The sequence below is a fragment of the Amblyomma americanum genome, chromosome 9 (assembly GCF_052857255.1).
Source record: "Amblyomma americanum isolate KBUSLIRL-KWMA chromosome 9, ASM5285725v1, whole genome shotgun sequence".
NCBI lineage: Eukaryota > Metazoa > Arthropoda > Arachnida > Ixodida > Ixodidae > Amblyomma > Amblyomma americanum.
The window spans coordinates 37,398,209-37,410,952 of record NC_135505.1 but is presented as its reverse complement, the minus strand read 5'-3'; the positions used below and the strand labels follow the sequence as shown (position 1 = coordinate 37,410,952).

The window sequence follows — 12,744 nt, the reverse complement described above, 5'->3', positions numbered from 1 at the left end:
TGAACAGTAACCCTCAATGACCACCAGGCTGAATACTTTCAAGAGGCTGTTCTAGTAACAAGACTGCAGTGAAACACTTAGCAAGTTATGCTGGCGTAATAATGCAAACCGTTAATCTGAGAGTTCGCTACCACGCAACTCTGTAGTAACTCCTAAAGTGTTGCAATCGAATGAAAAAAAAGACTGCCTATTATATAAACCAAAGTCAAGAGGCTGCAATGCAAGGCCACGACAGAAGCGCTGCAATACAACAATAGCGATACAATGTACACTTTAAGCAACACAATGAAACATGATCTTTTATCCTTAATTATCAGAATTTAAATATTTGTTTTCCATGCTCTCTTGCAAAATTAAGTTTAGATCGTGAAAGCGCTCAAAAAGACAAGGATACAGAAAGATTTCCACACAGTGCGCTTACTTCCAGTGTCTTTTTGAGCACATCCACTATCTAAACATGGTAACCCAACTAGTCTAAACGCTGTCGTTATTCCAAAATTAAGCCTTTCACAAAGTGGGAGCCCCTTTCCCCATACAAGGTGCACTATAACTAATCCAACACTTTTTTCATGATATGTTTTCTCTGAGAATAAACACTGAAGATTTTGCAATAGTACTTGTCTTTTCAATTCTACGAATGTACCATGCAAGTGTTCAATGAAATGACCATCTGCCTATCTTGATCACTGCTCAAAATCAGGGTATAATGCACCATGAAGGGCAGGCTCTTCTTCATTTTTATGTTTTCCTAACGAAGCATGTACGTGCAACCCTTCTGCTGGCTTGTATGCAGCAGGTTTGTCTAGCTAGGCAACTGTGGTTTTGCTATAGATGAAATGGTACTTTGGAAGTGAATGGTTTTCTAAAATGCATTTAACATACATACCGGGGCTTTAACAGCACCTGGTGTAAGCAACATCAGTGGGGGGACCGCAGGAGTGGCCTAGTGGTCCGAGCATCTGCCTCACAAGCAGGAGGTGCGGAGTTCGATCCCCAGTGTCACCGGGTAACCAGCGGTGATACAATGGGTCGTTTCAATGGCCAGTTTAAAACTTGAAATAACCATGCTGCAATATATACAAAAAATGATTTGTGTGCTCTCTCTTACATGACATAGTTAATCATATCATAGTGTTGGTAGTACACAAAATGCACGTGTGGAACATATACATGCACTGTTTTTGTTCACATCTTACCTGCTATGTGCTGTTATGGCATGTTATGTGCTGGGAAAGCAACAGATAGTGAGCAATGTTGTGTTGCAGCCTTTCTTCTGGTGGAATTTGAATCATGTGAGGTGCAGCTGAAAGAAATTGTTTCATACATAAGTATATTTCATGTAACACAACAAAAAAGGCACAGCCCCATCATGAGTTGTGGTTTAAACTAACAGCGAGCTTTTTACTACTCTATTTAACATATGATGCAAGTCAGTGATGCTGGAGGCACAAAACTAAATACTGTGAGGTAACAAGAGCTAATATGGACAATCATGCCTTTAAGAGATATTGTCAATATATATTTTCCTGAATGAACTAAAGTTATCCTTAGAAGCATTCAGAGGAAGATAATTTTGCTAAATGCCTTTTGCCAGAATAGGCCTTTTATGAACCAGTTGCAAATGAAAAGAATAACTTTAAGACCATGCTATGCATGCTCTAACGCCAAAGTAGTTGCATACAAGCAGTATACTATGCCCCTAGTTTTATGGTGGGCCTGTACTGCACAATTTTCATGCAAGGTAGTGGAATGTATGTGCCATGAAACAGACCTCTGCTTGATGAAACTGGCAAATAAGTACTGGGTTTTTAAGGCAGGAAAGAAGTTACATAGTTCCTTCTGCAGGTTTTGAACTTCAGGTTAGTTATTTGAAAAATATCAATCCCTGAACTGCAATGATTGAAGTTTTTAGCAAATAACATTTCCATTGTAACAGTGGAAACGCTCTTTTATTTGAGGAACGACTTTTCAAAAGCCTGCGTTTCATGGTGGCTGTCAAGTAGCCCTGATAAAGAGAAACCAGCCACGACACACAACCAAGCCCCCGTAGCACATTTTCAACTATACCCTCATGATATAGCTTTAAAGTAACTGTTAAGCAATACAAATACAAATCCCTTGATTTCCTTCATGATTTATCACTGGTGTATACATACAAAGATAACCGTACAAGATGTGGAGTGCATGGTACAGAGAGAGTAGGCAGATGGTTTCTTGACACTCAAAAAGTGAACAAGGGAAGGAAAAATCTCATGGTGCTTGCCGTTTCGACAAGACGACTTGTTTTCGTCTGGGGTCAACATACACAGAGGAAACTTAGAATCAAGTACAGGGTTGTCCACTCTTAGTGCGAACACGCGAGCACATGGCTGTGCTCTTTGGGCCACTGTGTCTGACATTGCCACACATCGAAGTGTAACATGACACGAAGCACCACATCCAGGTGCATCTCCTCTTGCGCCATTTTGCAGCGATGAGTGGCTGCGCCGCACACAGTGGACCTCTAAAGAGTGCGGCCATGCGCTCACATGTTTGCACTAAATGTGGCCAGCTCTGTACATTCCGGAATTGGCATAATTATTTGAAAAGGCCTTGCACATGGTCAGAGGTTTCCCAACCCATAATTTCCCCCTCCTTTCCTGCTTTCTTTAATTTATCGTTATACTTTAACCTTACGCCCTGCACCTCCTGACATCACTTCTCGGAACCTTGGCTGCCATACTCCTCCCCCTCCCCCTTCTTTTTGCCTTTTCTCCGAACCTGCCCTCATTTTCTCTTTTTCCTTCAAATTATTTTGCCCCCCCCCTGGTATTTTATTCCGCCATGCTGCTTAATTCCTTTATCCTAGTTTTTCAGGAAAAGGCAGCCAGCCATACCAAGCCACCTGTTGCGGCTGGACATAAAGCCATTCAAGCCCACTATCCACACTCCATACCCCGAGATTCGTTTTTACTGAATTGGGCTTTTTTGTTTTCACAGTTTTGCAGGTCAACCGGTTAATCTTATTTAGCAGCTATCATGCCTGGTCAAGGTTCACGCTCCCCATCGTAACGCCCTTCCCATATCGCACCCTCGTCCCACACAACAGGCCTTTGGCCTCGAAGTGAAAACCTTATTTAAACCCCACCAATGATGAACACTTTGCCAGACAAAGACAAGTCCTCTTGTCGAAACGTCGGCAAGCACCCTGAGGCTTTTCCCTTCCTTATTCAGTTTGTGAGATACCAGGGACAGGTGTTCAAGCAGCCATACCACACTAATACCCCTGTCACACGGGCACCGCAAAGGCCTTTGAGAATCATATCCAAAGGCGTAAGGAGTGCAGCTACCCGGTACAAATGTTGCGCCTTTGTCGCTAAGGGCCTTGGAGGCGAAGGCGCTCAACCGAGACCTTCGGAGCCCGAAGACGCGGCATTCGAGAAGCTGTGATCGCAGTACCATCCAAAGTCAAAAAGTAAAAGCAATAAAAAAAATAGATAAGCTAATATTGTTTGAAAACATTTTTTTCAAATACGAAAGCTGTGTCTGGCTTTGGTTTTTGTACGGGTGTCTATCTTTTATGTTCAAATTTCAAGACAGTGAAAGTGTTGCGGCAACACCGAGCGCCCATGGTGGCCAAGGCAATACACGTACAAAACCTGCTCCTGCTGATGAGAGTAGCTGTTGCAGTACTTTTAAGGAAGCAATCAGAATAAAAAAATTGTCAAAGCTCAACAAATGAACAGAATACACCACTTTAATTTTAGAACACTCACTTCAGCCACCTCGAGTATAGCAGCGGGTGCTAAGCCTGAACGACTTTCACCTTTGGGCTGCACCGTGTAGCTGCATCGCTGCTCCTTTAAGCTTTCGCGCCTTTGGTGAAAAATGGTGCCTTTGCTGGAAAGGCCTTCGAGGAATGCCATGTGACAGGGGTATAAAGCACAATTTTTACTGACACGAAAGACTCAGTGCCTTTAGTTCTGACAACATTCTGAATCATGCTTTGGTGGCTTAGCATATCAAAATACTGGACATGACAAAATCAGCTAATTAGTGAGGGCTATTATTTGCTATAGGTAAAATTATAACATTCTCCTAAAATAATGAAAAAAAACCACCAGCACTGACATCAATGTACAATTTGGCTGTAACATACTGACATGACAATATAGTTACAGGTAAATTCCCTTTTCGCACTTCAAAACTGCATGCATTATTTCTAGAAAGTGCGAGAACAGAAGCTCATACATAGTGCCAAAGAAAAGAGTGCATAATAGTACCACTTATGAGGTGTTTATCGGCAACTGCAATGAGCAAGGCTATGTTAATGGCAATCCAGAGTTATTATGTGTCTTACGAGCGCATGCACTTGGGAGGTGATAGCAGCTGTGGACGCAGCTGTCCATCGCAGTTTTGAGTCTGTCGAGATAACACATGGGGTAAGGTATTCCCTGTTTTGCTGCCGAAGGCAAAACCGTCAGCGAGTGGAGTTGCCTTGCTATTCACTGTCAATATCTACTGCTCAAAGTAAAGGAAACTAGCGTATAAAAAATACAGCATTTCATATTATGCTTTGGCCAAATGCAGTGAGAATGAAACAGAGTAGAGACTTGTCTTATGACGTTTGCACTCTTTACTTTGCACCAGAGGGAAATAAATTTATGTACAGTTGACCTACTGCTTGCCACAGTCCTAGAAGAAATGAATCCAGGTCTCAGAAATTCTACCGAGAGAATACTGATGCTGCATGTGCATTTCTCTGAACTGTTCTGAAATATGCAGAAGTTACCAATTTTTTTACTACCTCATTACATACTGTAATCTTTGCAAGGAATATGAGGTTAATGGACTGTGAAAAAATGTCAGGAATGGTACCTTTGGTACTGGGCACTTGGACAAACAGATGACCCACTGGGCGTCCCCAGGAGCTCTGCTACCAGGCACCCCTAGCAACAGTAGTCAATTTTCCAGATCCAAAGGAGCCATGCGAATGATTGCCGAGAAGTCAAGTTTAAGGACAGCAGATGCATGAACACAAAACAGTTTTCCAAATTTGTTTCAGTGTGATAAATGGTTTCAAATCTCTAGACTATATCTGGTAGTACACAAATTATCGGAACACCATCTCCCGCTCAGAATCATCTCAAAACACATTCGACACGCAGTACCAACATGGACAGTTCGTGCTTAATTGAATCCAAAAGTTTACGCTGATCGACCAATATTACTCTAAATAGAGACAGAAAGCGCATGCACGTTGTACTGATGTTATCGTGAACATAACATGCGACGAGACGCACGGTTACAATACAAACAAAAAACCGCTTTCAAAATTTGAGAACAAAAGGCTCACCTTCTCACAAGTTCGCCAAACCAGTGACGTTGCCGAGTGGCTGCCGCCAAAGTCACTCGCAATGCACAGAAACAATAAAAATGCGGTGCCGCTGACTTTCCTTGAGCAATTCCAGTCGATTGGACTTCCAACTGTTCGCACCGACTACCTCTGCAAGCATGTCTAAAAGTTAGCGGCGCAGCCACGCCATTTGCAATTTACGCAGCTACACGGGAAATTCATAGCGCCATTCGCGTATTCGCGCTCAAGCTCACGTCGCTGATGTCGCAAAGGCGCACAACGGCACAAACATATAAGATGTATTTAATTTTACGGTAGCTTTTTTAGCTGACAACCTGAATCGTTTGATATATTGTGTTTTCTTTTCGTTGCATGAACGTTATTACCACCAGCGGCAGCGCAGCTTGGCCATGGCTAGCCATGGCGAAGTCGAAGCGCTAGCCGAGCCCGCAGTCGGAAACATGTGTGCAGTTAGAGCAGTGTGGAGTTGAATGAACAGGCGCTATGGAATGGGTTTTTGTTCTTCCGTGTTCGCTGCGTGCGTCCTGCGCGTTGTGTGTCTTTAGTATGTGTGTGTATGTGTGTGGCCGGAACGCTGCATTGGAGTTTACATACAACAGCTCTCTGTCCCGTGCGGCATCGGTGCGTAGTAAAACGATCATGCAGAATGAGCGTTACAATGCCATTGGCCCTGCACGAAAGAGGAGTCTTGAAGCCGACGGAAAAGCTGCTCTCCCTCGTGGGACTGCCAGAATCTGGCGAGTAACAGTCGACGCGCGTTTCGGTGGATGATTCCGTTTACCACGCCAAAAAATTCAGCACTGGCCAACAGCAACGATGAACTGCTGCTGCATCATCACCTGTGTGATGTTTGTGACAAGCTTGTTGGATGTGAACGTGGCCATGAATGGTATTCGCCGAGCAGTGGCCCTCAGGACGTGGCACCAGTGGATACCTGAAGACGATTACTGTTTGCCCGCGCCCTGGCGCCTCGCATTCAACCGAATGCTTTGGCGTTAATTATTTATATCGAAATTTCACACGTAGTTGGACTCGCAAATATTACAGCGTACAAACGTACCGTCGGAAGAGCACCCTTTTTCATTTTTTTAGGGAGGGGGTGGGGGAATTACCGTCTGCTCAAATTTAATGTCACTAATATTTTGAGCTTATTTTCTAAACAGGTGCCGCGGTGGCACTGTAAGCAATGCATTTACTGGGCAGAAGTTTATTTTATGTTGTGTTGGCACAAGGTTAATGACTGTCATTGTACTGTGGTGCCATGTTCAAACAAAACACATAATTGTGCACTCTCTTTGAAGAATGTCTAATGAGGTAATAAATTACTGAGCAGCGAGTATGCACTGTGGTAAATGCGACGAACGTTACTGAATTACTTCACACTTGTCATGTTCTGTTGTCGTTAGTGATTACGTATGCCTTGGTGTCTGCTGCTTTCCAGTGTAGGGGTCGAGAGGCATGTCGAGCTCCACTTAGCAGCTTTTTTTCCTTCCACTCTCTACTGGCCAACGTGGTAAAATAAACTCAACATAATGCGTGATTGCTCAGACCTAGATTAGACTACCATTTCACTTATTTACTCTCAGGGCCAATTGGCATCGAAGAGAGGAGAGCGACTAACATGAATACATGTGTAGGCAGATTAATTAAAATGATTATACACAGCAGACTTGAAGGCATTGGATGCAGTGGTGGACATGACGAAGGCAGAGAAGATGTGACAGCTGGAAACGTAGAAAAGTGGAGATCTGCGTGAGTTTGTACGCGACTTAAGGTGAACGCTAGCAAAAAATTAAGAAGGCGCAGAAGACTGAGGCCAGAGTTAAAACTGTAGTTTAACAGAGGAAAGCACCTCCCAGCAAGCCAAAATGTGCACATGCAAGCAGTTATGTGAACACAGAACATAGAAAATGAAACTCCTTTTTGGACAGAAGGAAAGCTAAGGCACATTGCTTATTGTGATGTTGCTTAAAAAGTTGGTGTCTAGTTGTTGTCCTTCATATCTGGTCCTTCCACACCCAGCAACTGAAATGCCATCAAAAAGGAGCATCTCCAATCGCTCTAATTACATGGGAGGTACACATCGCCAGATGTCAGTTGGTGTCTCATCTTGCAGACTAGCTAGTTTGGCAGATTTAAACTTTACCGCATGTAAGAGGCATGCGGCAGCCTTGAAGGGGAGTATTTCATAAGTGTTACAGCATATTGTACAGTGTTGGCATGCTTCATTATTTACATCACAGTAATATGCTAGCACAGGCTGGAAAGTTTGTAAGTGAACAGAAAAAACAATGTTCATGCCATATCTTAGCCACATTCTTAGTATTGTATAAAAAGTGCAAATAAGGAATTCCTCATTTTTTTGTCAGCTTTTTCTTTCTGTGCATTTTTTTTTTGCAAGTTAGCAAGGTTCTACAGTCTTGTGTGCCTATCGGCTGGCCCCTTGCTTGTCAAAGGTACTTAGTACACAATGGGTCGTGTCAGTGCAAGCTAGGTAAACCATGGATAGAAAATTCGTGCTTTCAGAGTATTTCCAGAAAAAACTGCTAATATTTCCTACTCAGGATGTGGGAACAGCATCGATGGTGCACATCCTCCTTGTCACTGCAGCAATTATGGCTGCTCGCTGCTTTTTGGTGGCGTTTCATTTATCTGCAGGAAGAGCAGGCATGAATGGGCGGCAATAGGTACCTACTAAATTAAACATTGCATTGAGCAATATGTTGTTGTGTCGGTGCTTTTGTTATCCATGAAGGAGTTGGTGTTTTTGATTAATGATTGTGTAGCAAAGATGTAACTGCTACATTGCACTGCATTCATAGATTTGTTTGCCCATGCTTTTGGTTTACTCAGTTGTTTATTTCCTTACCAAATGGCAGATGGAAATTCGGCTTTCAACTTGTGCATTTTCATCATGTTTGCAATGTACTTTCAGCTGGTGTTCAGTTTCACTTTGGAGAAGTTGTCCAACCATTGTCTGTGTCTAAATGTTTTCTAACAGTTGACCTCATTACGCAGCATTTCTCACAGAAAGCAAATGTAGCAGTAACATTTTTATTAAATGTTACTCTATCATGTGGCTAGCAAAGTAGCGAAAAACATTTTCATCAAGTCAGCTTTTAACATTATAGCAAATTAAGGCCTTTGTTATTTAACGTTGCTCACAATTTGTACCAATCACTCAACCTTGAAGCAACGTAATGCGTTATCACCCTTCCTCGGCTCTTCATTGTGTTAATCACATTAGACATGCTCACGGTCGTTCGCCATGCTAGTTTGCGGACATTGTTGGCTAAGAGTAAACCAGACCTTCTATGATCAAACCAATTAACCCTCGGCCCTCAGTCCCCAGCGGCTGCAGAGCAACTGACCACGGCGGCGGTCAGACCTGTGACGCAGCGGAGGGTGCTAAGAATCTCTGGCTCCGGACAGGCCGCCATTGGAATCTGAACCTGGCAACGTTTAACGCTAGAACTTTAGCTAGTGAGGCTAGCCTAGCAGTGCTGTTCGAGGAACTAGCGGGAATTAAATGGGATGTGATAGGGCTTAGCGAAGTTAGGAGGACAGGTGAGGCGTATACAGTACTAAAGGACGGACACATACTGTGCTATCGCGGGTTAGAGGATAGACGAGAACTAGGTGTGGGTTTCCTCATTAATAAGGATATAGCTGGCAACGTAGAGGAGTTCTACAGTATTAACGAGAGGGTAGCAGCTATAGTAATTAGGCTGAATAGGAGGTACAAGCTGAAAGTGGTGCAGGCCTACGCACCCACATCCAGCCATGATGACCAGGCCGTTGAAAGCTTCTATGAGGACGTAGAATCAGCAATGAATAAAGTAAAATCGCAGTACACTGTACTGATGGGTGACTTCAATGCGAAGGTGGGCAAGAAGCAGGCTGACGACCACGCGGTAGGTGACTATGGGATAGGCTCTAGAAATAGCAGGGGAGAGTTATTAGTCGAATTCGCGGATAGAAATAATTTACGGATCATGAATACCTTCTTCCGCAAACGAGAAAACAGGAAGTGGACCTGGAAGAGCCCCAATGGTGAGATTAAAAATGAAATCGACTTCATACTATGCACTAAACCTGGCATCATTAAGGATGTGGCCGTCCTCGGAAGGGTGCGTTGCAGCGACCATAGAATGGTAAGGTCTAGAATTAGCTTAGACTTGAAGAGGGAACGGAAGAAGCTAGCGAAGAAGACCATTAACGAGTTAGCCGTAAGAGGGAAAGCACAGGAGTTTAGGATAGCGCTGCAAAACAGATACTCGGCTTTAACTGAGGAAGATGATCTTGATGTTCATTCAATGCACGATAACCTGACATCAATAATTACGGAGTGCGCAGTAGAAGTAGGCGGTAGGACAGTTCGAAAAGATACCGGGAAGCTATCTCAGGTGACGAAAGATCTGATTAAGAAGCGCCAAAACATGAAGGCATCTAACACTACCGATAGAATAGAACTAACGGAGCTATCAAAGTTAATAAATAAGCGCAAGGTAGCCGACATAAGGAAGTTTAATATGGAGAGAATCGAGCATGCTATAAAGAACGGAGGTAGCCTAAAAACAGTGAAGAGGAAACTAGGCATAGGTAAAAACCAGATGTATGCATTAAGAGACAAGCAGGGCAATGTCATTAGCAATATGGATAAGATAGTTAACGTAGCCGAAGAGTTCTACACAGACCTGTACAGTAGCCAATGTAATCAGAGCGCTAATGAAAAAGACAGCAGTGCACAGCAATACGTCATCCCGCCAGTTACGAAAGATGAAGTAAAGAAAGCCTTAGAAGCAATGAAAAGGGGAAAAGCAGCTGGGGAGGATCAGGTAACAGCAGATCTGTTGAAGGATGGAGGGGACATCGTGCTAGAGAAACTAGCCACCCTGTATACGCAATGCCTTATGACCTCGACTGTACCAGAAGCTTGGAAGAATGCAAACATTATCTTAATTCATAAGAAGGGAGACGCCAAGGACTTGAAAAATTACAGGCCGATCAGCTTACTATCCGTTGCCTACAAAGTATTTACTAAGGTGATCGCTAATAGAGTCAGGGCAACGTTAGACTTTAATCAACCAAATGATCAGGCAGGCTTTCGTAAAGGATATTCTACAATAGATCATATTCACACTATCAATCAGGTGATAGAGAAATGCGCAGAATATAACCAACCTCTATATATAGCTTTCATTGATTACGAGAAAGCATTCGACTCAGTGGAAACCTCAGCAGTCATACAGGCATTGCGTAATCAGGGGGTAGAAGAGCCTTATGTCAAAATACTGGAAGATATATATAGCAACTGCACAGCTACTATAGTCCTCCATAAAGTCAGCAATAAAATTCCAATAAGGAAGGGCGTCAGGCAAGGAGACACGATCTCGCCAATGCTGTTCACCGCATGTTTGCAGGAGGTATTTCGAGGCCTGAATTGGGAAGAGTTGGGAATAAGAATAAATGGAGAATACCTAAATAATCTGAGATTTGCTGATGACATTGCCTTGCTGAGTCACTCAGGAGGTGAACTGCAAATCATGATCAACGAGTTAGACAGGCAGAGCAGATCGATGGGTCTAAAAATTAACATGCAGAAAACCAAGGTAATGTTCAACAGCCTAGCAAGGGAACAACAGTTCACAATTGGCAGCGAGAGCCTAGAAATGGTGCCGGAATACGTCTACTTAGGGCAGATAGTGACAGCTGATCCGGATCATGAGAGGGAGATAACTAGAAGGATAAGAATGGGGTGGAGCGCATATGGCAAATTCTCGCAGATCATGAGTGGCAGTTTACCAATTTCCCTCAAGAGGAAAGCGTACAACAGCATAATCTTACCGGTACTCACCTACGGGGCAGAAACGTGGAGGCTAACGAAAAGAGTTCAGCTTAAGTTAAGGACAACGCAGCGAGCCATGGAAAGAAAAATGATAGGTGTAACGTTAAGAGATCGGAAGCGGGCAGAGTGGGTGAGGGAACAAACACGGGTTAATGACATCCTAGTCGAAATCAAGAGAAAGAAATGGGCTTGGGCAGGGCATGTAATGCGAAGGCAAGATAACCGCTGGTCTTTAAGGGTAACGGAGTGGGTTCCAAGAGAAAGTAAGCGTAGCAGGGGGCGGCAGAAGGTTAGATGGGCGGATGAGATTAAGAAGTTTGCAGGCAAAGGGTGGATGCAGCTGGCAAAGGATAGGGTTAATTGGAGAGACATGGGAGAGGCCTTTGCCCTGCAGTGGGTGTAGTAGGGCTGATGATGATGATGATGATGATGAAACCAGACAAATAAAAAATCGGACGTCATGTGATGCCTATAGTCCGCGGGCCAGCAGTTCATCGTGTAAAAGTTGCGTCACATCATAAGCATCTTCTGTTTTTGCTGCCTTTAAGCAAGTTATTAGTGCGGCTGGTGAAACACATAGTCGATGGGGTCAACTGTCCTGTCGTGTTAAGTTTTGATCCCTTAAATTGAATGTTTAGTATTTTTCCCTGCAACGACTACAGAGGAACACGGACATTTCCTTCAATACTGGACTGAGTATACGGTCATTCCCTACGTTTCATTGAAAGCAGAAGTGGTTCTGTATTTAAAACGTACATAGTCTACGTTATAGGTACGGAATTTTTTTACAGTGCAGCACCGGTGTGCACAAGAGACAAGGCAGAAATGAACTCGACAGAAATTTTCATCAGATTAGCAGAGCGTATGCGAGGCCTTGGAAAGTTCGACGGGGACGCATTTCTCGCCTCAGGAACTGCGCCACCATGTTTTCCTTCTGAATGGCGTTGGGCGCGGTGGCTTAGAAGAAACGCAGCGGCGCTTCGGTGAAGGTGAACGGTGTCTAGAAAGGGCCGAACGGTCAGGAGAAAAGGGACGACTAGACGGCGGCTCAGCAGGCCGGGAGTACTGACTCGTGGAAGGCCAGTACGCGGGAGCTGGAGGAGTTGGCGCGTAGACTGGGAGACGGCGGCGGCAAAGCCGGGCCGCATGACCAGGCAAACAGCAACTGTAGCAGGGTGCGCCAGGGTTTTCTGACTCGCGGAGCCGGACGAACAGAAGGAGCCGCCGCTTGCACACAGACTGGAGGCAAAGAGTAAGAAGGCGGTCGAGGTCAGGCGACGACGTTCGCTTATGTCAGCGGAGCGGCCATAGAGGGCGGCGTCTGGGCGACGACGTCGGCTTATGTCAGTGGAGCAGTGACAGGTAGTGGCGAATGGGCTGGAAGAAGAGTCTCGGAAACCTACTCTTGGATGGCATGTCGAAGTGCCGGAGCCAAATATGGAGCTCGCTCTGTAGGGCGGCTCGGCAGAAGAGAGAACTGACGCACCACTTCTTCCCCAACAAAATCTTTGATTTGTTGCAGCAGCGATGAGGTGTCAGG

General features: G+C 44.4%; 1 long non-coding RNA gene across 1 annotated transcript; it reads right to left on the bottom strand.

Moving 5' to 3' along the window:
* Positions 1 to 1,005: 1,005 nt before the first annotated feature.
* Positions 1,006 to 4,945, bottom strand: LOC144104005 (uncharacterized). Its single transcript, XR_013308403.1, has 3 exons — positions 4,858 to 4,945; positions 1,197 to 1,303; positions 1,006 to 1,067 (listed from the first exon to the last, which is right to left on the bottom strand). It is a non-coding gene; the product is annotated as an uncharacterized LOC144104005 (long non-coding RNA).
* Positions 4,946 to 12,744: the final 7,799 nt, after the last annotated feature.